This window comes from Mastigoproctus giganteus, chromosome 12 (genome assembly GCF_048544385.1).
Source record: "Mastigoproctus giganteus isolate SK-2022 chromosome 12, ASM4854438v1, whole genome shotgun sequence".
Classification (NCBI taxonomy): Eukaryota; Metazoa; Arthropoda; class Arachnida; order Uropygi; family Thelyphonidae; genus Mastigoproctus; species Mastigoproctus giganteus.
Window position 1 is genome coordinate 50,071,555 of NC_143586.1, and position 9,675 is coordinate 50,081,229.

At 37.0% G+C, this 9,675-nt stretch overlaps 1 protein-coding gene across 1 annotated transcript in view; it reads right to left on the reverse strand.

Moving 5' to 3' along the window:
• Positions 1–2,113, reverse strand: part of Nin (blastoderm-specific gene 25D) — a 535,259-nt gene extending 533,146 nt beyond the window's left edge. Inside the window, exon 1 of the mRNA XM_090386147.1 lies at positions 1,600–2,113. The gene's annotated coding sequence lies outside the window, so the exon portion shown is untranslated. The remainder of the gene's footprint in view (positions 1–1,599) is intronic.
• Between the last annotated feature and the right edge of the window lie 7,562 nt (positions 2,114–9,675).

The window sequence follows — 9,675 nt, forward strand, 5'->3', positions numbered from 1 at the left end:
ACAAATATTTGTAGCTCCATAACCACTGAAAATTGGCCCAATATTGATAACATTTTTCACTCAAAAAACAATTTTTCCTTCCGAAATTGTTATGAAGTCAAAAGTCACCACATATATTATAAAAAATAAAAAAGAGAAAAAAACATTAAGCAAATATGAAAAATTCAACATGAAAAAATTATGAACTCATAAAACACTATAAAGATTTGAAATCAGTACTGTTACATAAGAAACTTCATATAACAATACTGTCTCTGATAGCACAAGGGAAAAAATAAAAAGAAAATAATATATATATATATTTCTAAATATTTTGTTTTCCTTCATGCTGTCCAGGAGACATTAATTTATAATGGCATAAAATAACAGTAATCATATAAATACAATAAAGGCAATTATTTATCTAATGAAATTATTATCAGTGGAAAAATTTAACCATGTCTGATTTTGTATTTTCTTTAAATTATTACAACCAAAATCAAAATTATTTTATTACGTTTTATTAACTTATTATTACTTAGCCACATGTTGCAAGGAAGCCTGAAGCTTATGCTGCACAATCCAAAAAAAAATTCCCCGAGTTACCCTGAGAGAGAGAGAGAGAGAGAAGTTGAAGGGAATCACCAAGAAAGAGAAGAATGATGATATCCTGCTCAGGACCCTGGATGTGCCAAGCCCATACTCACCAGATGTGAGCCCCTGGGGTGATTTAACAACACGTTTTATTAACTCTATTGCTATGTGATAATTAAGGAGAACTTTCAAATTATAAAGAGGCCCTAAAAGTTTCTAATCCAACAAAAATAATATACAGCACTCGGGATGCTCACTGTTGCCATTTATTATTATTATTGGCCATATGGTGCAAGGAAGCCCGAGGCTTATGCAACACCAGCTAAAAAAAAATTTTTCAATTGCCCTGAGAGAGAGAGAGAGAGAGAGAGAGAGAGAGAAAGAGAGTCAGAAGTGGAAGGGAATCCCCAAGAAAGAGAAGATTCACGAAAAGTGCCATTGCAATGTGCAAAAAAGTAACGAATACTTATAAATAACTCATTTCAGGAATAACAGATGTGCCGTCAATAGCAATATTCTGAAATTTCTCATCAACGTGACGATGTATATTCCGAAAACGAAAAATTAAATTAATAATCCTAAAATGATATAATTTATATAATAGCCACATGATTTTATAATAATTGATTTAAATATATTATTAACTGTCCACATTTTAAAAATAAATAAATTTAATTTAGTTATCCAAAGTCTAACTCCCTTTGGCGCACATGATGAATTGGCGCCTGTGGCCGGGATCACCCTCCTTACGTCTCTAGTCATGGGGATGGACTTAACTGTATCGGTTCAAAATCTGTAGTAGTTCCATGGGGTATTTGAAATACGATTACAAGTTATATCTCTTGAGTATGAAAACAAGAAAACTGCAAATATGCTAAAATCAACATAATGTAAAATTCCACTGCTACCAGTTATTATTATGAAATTAATATTCATTATCCCACGGTAGAGTAGTTCGAATGAGATCGTGCATTGATAGCATTTAAATATAATAAAATTTAAATAACAAAAACAAATCGCACTTACCATTTCATGAACAATACTAGGGTCAATTACTCGAGCAACAAATTACTCACAATTTCAAATAATTTCCAGTAACTTTATGAAATGTTTTCCAGCAACGAACATTATCCCTTTCGTTTTCAATACGACGATAAGTTGACACAAAGGCTATCTTTACTTTCTTATTTATTTTTTCTTACTTATAACTGCTGTCACACACTGACTAAAGTGTTCGTGCGTAGTTCACTTTCTCTTTAAGGTTATATGACTACACTAAACTCAATTCAAATAAGCAACACTTCAGTTACACCTATACAGTACAAGAGTTACCATGGTGAACTGCCGACGCGCACTTACCACGAATCGCAGCTGTTTAGGCCTAACCTGTTTAAGCTGCGACAGGGTCTGTGACAAAACGCTCTCAACGTACGGTTATATAATTAAATGTACAGGCGTCCTCACTGCAGATGTACACGTTTTATCACTTTTAAAATTCTTTATTATCTTACTTCAAGCATACTGATGAGTGTACATTGAAGCCACTCACCCTATCAGAAACAATGACAATCACATGAACTTCGTACTCATAAAACGTGATTATTTTAAAAGAATTTGTGACCATTTAATAGTCGTATTTCCGAAGCCCATACGTACAACACACTTTCGTGGTCCAGTGTATAAACGTTATTTACAGTTTGAATTATATTCAGCAAATAAACACTTTCCCGCCATTGGCGCAACTGTACTTCTCCCACGATAGTAATCTTACTAGCAGGGCATTTGTATTATTTCAGTAGTGTCAACATTCCACACCTGTTCTTTGATTGTAGCGCCACCTAGAAAGCCGGTAATGTGCTGGTTTCGGAACAGAAAATAATTATAAAACTTGGCTTCAGCTCATATTTTGGTTGAAATTTGTCATGAATTCATTTCACTGCGTAATATCAATAAAATAAAACACAGCACTAATGAGAAATATATGGCAGACAAGGAAAATAAATAAAAATGGCAAAATATTTTTAAAAAGTGAAAGACTATTTGCGTTTACTTATATAATAGAATTACGTACTAAATTAATAATAAGCGCAGATTTCAAGAAATTAAATACATGTACAGTAAACAAAGTTTAAAGTAGTGAATCTGAAGGCTTATTAAAATAAGTAATTTAAATTAAATTACTGTGTTTTTTTAAATAAATAAATTTTCTTTAAACAAATTAATTTTTAATAGTGTCAATAGTGTCAATGTTGATTGTAGCGCCACCTAGAAAGCCGGTAATATGCTGGCTTCAGAACAGAAAATAACTACAAAAACTTGGCTTCGGCTCACAATTGAAATTTGTCATGAATTCATTTCACTGCATAATATCAATAAAATAAAACACAGCATAATGAGAAATATATGGCAGACAAGGGAAAATGGCAAAATATTTCTAAAAAGTGAAAGGCTATTTGCGTTTACTTCTAAATTTCAAGAAATTAAATACAGTAAACAAAGCTTGGAGTAGTGAATCTGGCGGCTTATTAAAGCAAGCCATTCAAGTTCAATTAGTGTGTTTATTAAAATACATAAATTTTTTTTAAACAAATAATTTTTTTAATTTAAATCAAAATTAAATGCTCTAAGTGACAAAAAGGGGCTTGTCACGTAATGAAACAAATAATTTATTGACATAAAATTTAAATAAAATAAAAAGTAAGTGATTTGGTTCGGTCCACCATTTGGTTTTTACATTAGTAATATTCAAAAGTGTATCTAGCCACCGAAAAGATTCCGAACCAGGACCTTCGTGATACTCTGACTCATCCTTCTCCTCCCACAAAATATAATAAATATAAGTACAAAACTAACATTGATCTCGCTCTAAAAGCTAGAATTTAAATTATATAAAATATTAAACTGAAAGAGTTTGGTAGGGCTATAGCCTCAGCAATAGAAAAGGTTAGTGCAATTGCAGCATGTTTTTTCGTAAGTGAATTACAAAATTTGTAAAATGGCATCGTTTTTATCATATCTCATATTGTAAATGCCTTCACAACGAGTTGTCTGAATTAAATTATTAATCAAAATACTCCTAAAAATAGCTTATCTATTGTGTTCCGGCCATTTCAATGTTCCATCACCATGCACCTCTTGTTATTTGATGTTTATCTTTTCCCTGCCTAATCATATCAACTTGGAATTTTACCTTTAGGCTACTAGTTAAGTAACAGAAAAAAGTTTCTTCATATCGACTGATAAGAGAATTAAAAACAAATTATAATTTTTTTTTTTTTTTTTGCTGTATAGGACCTTTAACAATATACTACTAAACTAAATTTAAATTCAATAATTATTTGCAAATCCATTAATGCTAAATAAATGTTAATTTTAAATCATATATTGGCGCTTCTAATTTGTATTCCCACCTCACATTCAAAATCTTCAAAAGGACTCGTGCTAACTACAAGAAAAGAAAAAAAAAAAGTCTGAGAGAAATAATTTATGATAGACAATTTTATGAGATGATAATTATTAATCATTTATAATGCAAATTAAGAAACTTGCAAGACGGAATTTTTTAAAATGAACAGGGATAGAAAAAAACTTTTTATTTTACTTTGCAACCTAGAATATTCGGAATTTTAAAGTAAGTGGTATTTTGCTTGCATATTGCGAAAAAGATTTATTTTTATCTGTTGTTTATGGAAAGTGATTACTGAATGGAAACGGGAATGGAATTTCCACCGATCACTAGATATAGCAGCCTTAACATGCATAACCAAGAAACCAGATGGATTTGATCTCCCTAGAAGAATATGGTCAAAAGTGAATCGAATTAGGACTAACCATGGAAGATGTGCTGATTCATTGTACAAGTGGAAATGGATTGACGCCCCGGGATGTGATTGCGGTGATGGAAGGCAGACCATCGAACACATCATACAGGACTGCCCCCTTTGGACTTACCAAGGGGATCCGAGAGACTAAAAACCTTTGCTTTTCTTGAAGATGTTAGCCTGATACAGTATATTCAAAAAGTATCTTGACGGTAAAAAGGCTTTAACAAGATGTAGGATATTTAAATATTGCAACTATCAAGCACTGTAAAGATGGATACAATATCATTGAAGATGATGCAAGGCGAGTGATATCTTGCAAGTTAACAAATGGCGAACTTGTCTCCCTTGTTAAAAGTACGATCACCAAATAAGGATTCAAGACATAACCTCTCACATTAGAATATCATATGGTAGTTGCCAAGCCCTCATATTTAATATTTTAATCATGAAAAGATTATGTAATTTCTTTGATCCTAAATTTAACAGCTGATCCATGGAAAAAAAAAAACTATAGTTAAGTGAGAGAGTTAAGCATCAAAACATTTGTTGTATCTTTAACTGTGTGAGATTGGAGAATTTGGAGATTGTATCTTTAACTGTGTGTATTCTTCAGTCGGTTTGCTGTTTTGCTGGGCGAAAAACCAGAGTTTCCAGAAGAAAAATCAAGCAACCCTCGCCTCAGACTAACTAACTCAACTAGATTGTAAATAAAGCTCATAAAAATTCCTAGTGTAATTGATGGGATTCGAAGTCAGGCTTCTACCCAGCGTGGGAGGATAATAATTATAATGATAATGATAATTTGGCCATTGTGCAACCCGCGATATCCTGTATATACTGGTACCCCCTTGGATAGTGAACCTGCTGCCTTACACTCACTCTATCTCCCTAAGGATGGACCCTAAGCTACTCTAAGCAAGTCTGTCTATGCTGGTAGCACAGCAGTCGTCACCGTTCTCCCCTACACCGGGTGGAAAAGGCCCGGGTTCGAATCCCGTCAATGACGCGAGGAACTTTTATGAGCTTTTTTTTCACTCTGTGACCGAGTTAGTCGGTCTCAGGCGTAGGTAGAAAGGTTTTTTCCTCACTTTCCAGGTGACTTAATGTAATACTTTGGTATCCAAAATCAATCTGAGTGGTAGCACAGCGATATCGTCACCGGCCTCCCCACACCGGGTGGAAAAGGCTCGGGTTCAAATCCCATCGATGACGAGAGGAACTTTGATGGTTTTTTTTCACTCCATGGCTGAGTTAGTCGGTCTCAGGCGTAAATAATAATGTTTTTTTTTTTCCCTGCAACTCGGGGTTTTCGTCCAGCAAGGCAGGAAAATCGACCAGATAACACCAATAATTTACAGGCACAATGCACAGGGGTAGATGAAATAGTTATCCCAAGAAACCTTCTAATCTACAACATGACTTAGCCGAGCTTCAAGAGTACAGTAATGCATACACGTTTAAGTGGGCTGTGGTTAAAGCCATATGACCGCTAAATACGGTTTATTATTGTATTCATTGTGATATAATTGATTGCAAATCCTTTGACCTAGTGGTTGTGCTGCCTTCACAGATAGCACAATGCATATAAGCGCTTTCTTCCCCACACCAGGTAAAAAAGGCTCGGGTTCGTAACCGGTCAAGGATGCAAGGAATTTCTATGGGCTTTTTTTTTGGCTGAATTAGTCTGTCTCAGACTAACTCTTTAGTCTGAGCACTTTTTTGTACTCCCGAAAGTTGGGGTTTTTCGTCTAGCAGATAGGCAAACCGACACCAGAACATGTGCAATTTACATACATTATATGGGCTAGGTAGCAAATGCACCCAAAAGACAACAACAACGGTAGTTGTACTAGACTCCAGAGCATAAACAAGGACATTGTTAAAATGGCATATCTGCTGTGCCACCATGGAATCAGAGTGAGCAGTAACAAAGTTACTTTTATAAAAATCAGTTTGCTTCACAGCACAATACAGAAAACCTTCATGAATTGCTTAACATTTTCCAACTCCAGGTCAATGAAATATTAAAAAAAAAAAAAGCACAATTGGATTCTAATTAATGGTCGTCTTTACCCTTTTCCTCTTCAGTAGTGCTATTTCCATAAAATCTTTGAACCAAAAATTCTCGACAGTCAATTTAATAAGCAAGACTAAGTTTATTTATAGTGCAGTAGAAAACTACCATACCACCACAGTACGGGAGGTAGGAAACAGAAGAGTCAGGGAGCCTTAATGGTTGGTACGGCTTTTAAAGAACAGGGGCTATTCAAACATGGATAATCTATGGAAATAGCACAGGATGGAAAAGTCATAGTCATCTTCGATTAGCAACTTCCTTTTGTTAAACTAGCTGGATTTGGAGGACAATATCACGATAATAAATAAATAAATCTTTATTGTGAAGTAAAGTTACAGCACAATATCCCATCACGGCGACGAGCGCCAGGGGTTCACATATAGCAGTTAAAGAAAAGCAGAATAAATACAGCGTACTACAACAAAAGGCTACAAAATACAGCGAGCACATACAAAGGCTACAAAATACAGATTACAAACGCAAAAAAAAAATACAAATATAGCATAAAAACACAGAGCTAAACAGAAATACAGAAAACAAATACAATTTGGCAATATATCAGGGTTCAAGGGCTTTGATTAAGTTGTGTCTGTCCTTGTTACTTATAATGCTGTCGATGTCGGCGTCCACATGGTTGAGGGGAGCGAGCATCTGCTTGGGACGAAATCTCTCAGTGAGTACAAGCCTGTTGTGGTGAGCCACAAGTGCTGGTACCGACCTTAGGCTTGGCTGTGGTATCCTCCAAGCGTTCAAAATATTTGGAGATGACATCTGGCCTGTGATGAGTTAGGCTTGGCTGTGGGATCCTACAAGAGCAAGCCTTCCAAATATTGAAGAAGATATCTGGCCTGTGATGAGCAGAGGCCCATATTTCTGCCCCATATAGAATGGCGGGGTAAATCGTGGAGGCGATGAACTTTTTAACAGTGAGAGGATGTCGGACGTGTAGCAGCTGCTGCTTTGAGATCCACCGTAGATGAGAAAATTTGGTACTGATTTTGTCGATCTGGTTGACAAAGGACATCTTTTGGTCAAACAGAACGCCAAGGTCTGTGTAAGAAGGTACGTTTGGTATTCGTACCCCTGTGAGCGACACGTTGAGTACTGTTGGCATGGATTTAAGGGAGAATATAACCTGAGCAGACTTCATTGGGTTAATTTTTAGATTGAAGTTTGCCAGGTACAATTCAAGATCCTTAACTTAGGAATTGATCCTGTCGCTGAGCTGAACGGGGTTGTCGCCAGGGTTAATTTGAGTCAGCAGTTTGAGGTCATCGGCATAGCATAGGAGACCATTCATTGAGGCAATAATGGGCACGATGATAGCCGTGAACTGGACACGAGATAGGACACCCCCTGCGGTACTCCGACAGTAATGTCGCAGGATAGGGTGTGTTGTTGCCGATGGTGAATAAGTATTCTGTGACAAAGAAGAGATTCCAAAAAGCACAGCATATCATCTCGAATGTGAAATTTCTCCTTAAGTAGGAGGAGCAAGGACCGGGATCGACACAGCATCAAAGACTGCACTTATGTCGAGATATGTGGTTGCTAGCTCAGCTTTTTGTTCGAATGCTGAAAGAATGCGTTCTGTGGTCGCTGCCAAGTTAGTGATTGATGATTTTCCTGCGATGGCAGAGTGGATTTCAGGTGGTTTCGTCTGGAGGATTTGGTGAGTAATTGTGGGTAGCAAAGCCTTTTCGAAAGTTTTTAACAGACAAGAGGCAACTGATATGGATCTGAACTGGCTGACATTTGTGGCAAATTGGTTTTTAGGGATGGGGTAGGAAATAATGCTCAAGCATTTGATCATAAATTGCGGAATTCCATCCTCCCCAACAGTGGCTGTTGTGGGAAGGGAATTGATGGCACGTATGAGCTCCTGTTTCGTGATCTGTATAGTCCCTAGGACATCTGAAGAGTTTGCATAGTCAGGCTGGACAACTGTAGATGGAACTGTGGTTGTATTTGAAAACCTGGCGATGTATTTGAGCCATTCTTGAGGATCAAGCATATGACTGAATCCACCATGTGGGGCAGCATAGAATGGCTTTCCTTTCCTCAGAGTGAGGTTAAGATTTACTTGGATTGCAACATCTTTCTTCCAATTAAAGTGGGCCCTGGTGCGGGAAAAGGCCATTCTGTCTTGACTGCAATTCGTAAGCTTCCTTTTTTTATGTAGGACTTGTTTCATTTTTAAGCTGTTGTTGAGGTCAGCAGTCCACCACGATCTGAAACGGGGAGTCACTGTTACTCGTTTGGTGGCAGCATAGTCGGTGACGGATTTAATCCAGTTGGACAAGAGTGTCACTGCGAGGCTGAGGTCGCAGTCAATGAGGACATCCCAAGGAATGCTGCTTCTGCACAAAGTTGAGGATTAAGATATTTAGGTTCTGAAACGTAATTGACTATTTTGTTGTCAGGGATGTTGAAGTTTGGTACCTCCAATGACCATGTCAAAACTATAGGCTGGTCATCGGACAGGAAAATGCGATGAGATCATCATCAGCTGTGCATGATGTTGAAGCAAAAGCGAGATCTAGTAGGTTCAATTCCCTGGTGGGGTTCTCATTTTCCCGTGTCATATCGATGGATTTGAAGAACTCACAGAGCCTGATAAAGAGGTGATGGCGGTTTGGAGGCAGGTTAAAATCACCGCAAAGAAGGTGTTGTGCAGACGGACGAACATGGTTTAAGGACCAGTTCCCTAGATCTTCAGTAATTTCAATTGTATAATCACATTTTCTGGTAATTGCGATCTCTATTCTTTTTAGTTCATAATAATCCAGTGATACAGGCCAGGGTGTGACAATCTGCTGCACGCATGCCACTTGTATCTGCGCAGCTCTTGTTAAAACGGTCATATTAAGGTTACCTGAGAACAACTTCATCCATCCATGAGTATTATGTGCACATATACACTTCCCCATCATTAATCTCCGGAAACCTGCCTTTAGACAAAAAAAAAAGGAACTTTTATTGTATCATTTAATATTCTGTGCTGAAACTTTTTGCCTTTATGACAGCATTCAATCTTCGCGGCATACTCTCAACCAGCTTTTTATAAATGTCAGGTGATATCTTCCTCCACTCGGCCTTTAACGCAGCCACCAGTTCGGACTTGTTCTTTGGGCGATCTCGACGTGCGCGTATCCGACGATCCAATACATGATGGTCGATAGGGTTCAGATGAAGATTCTG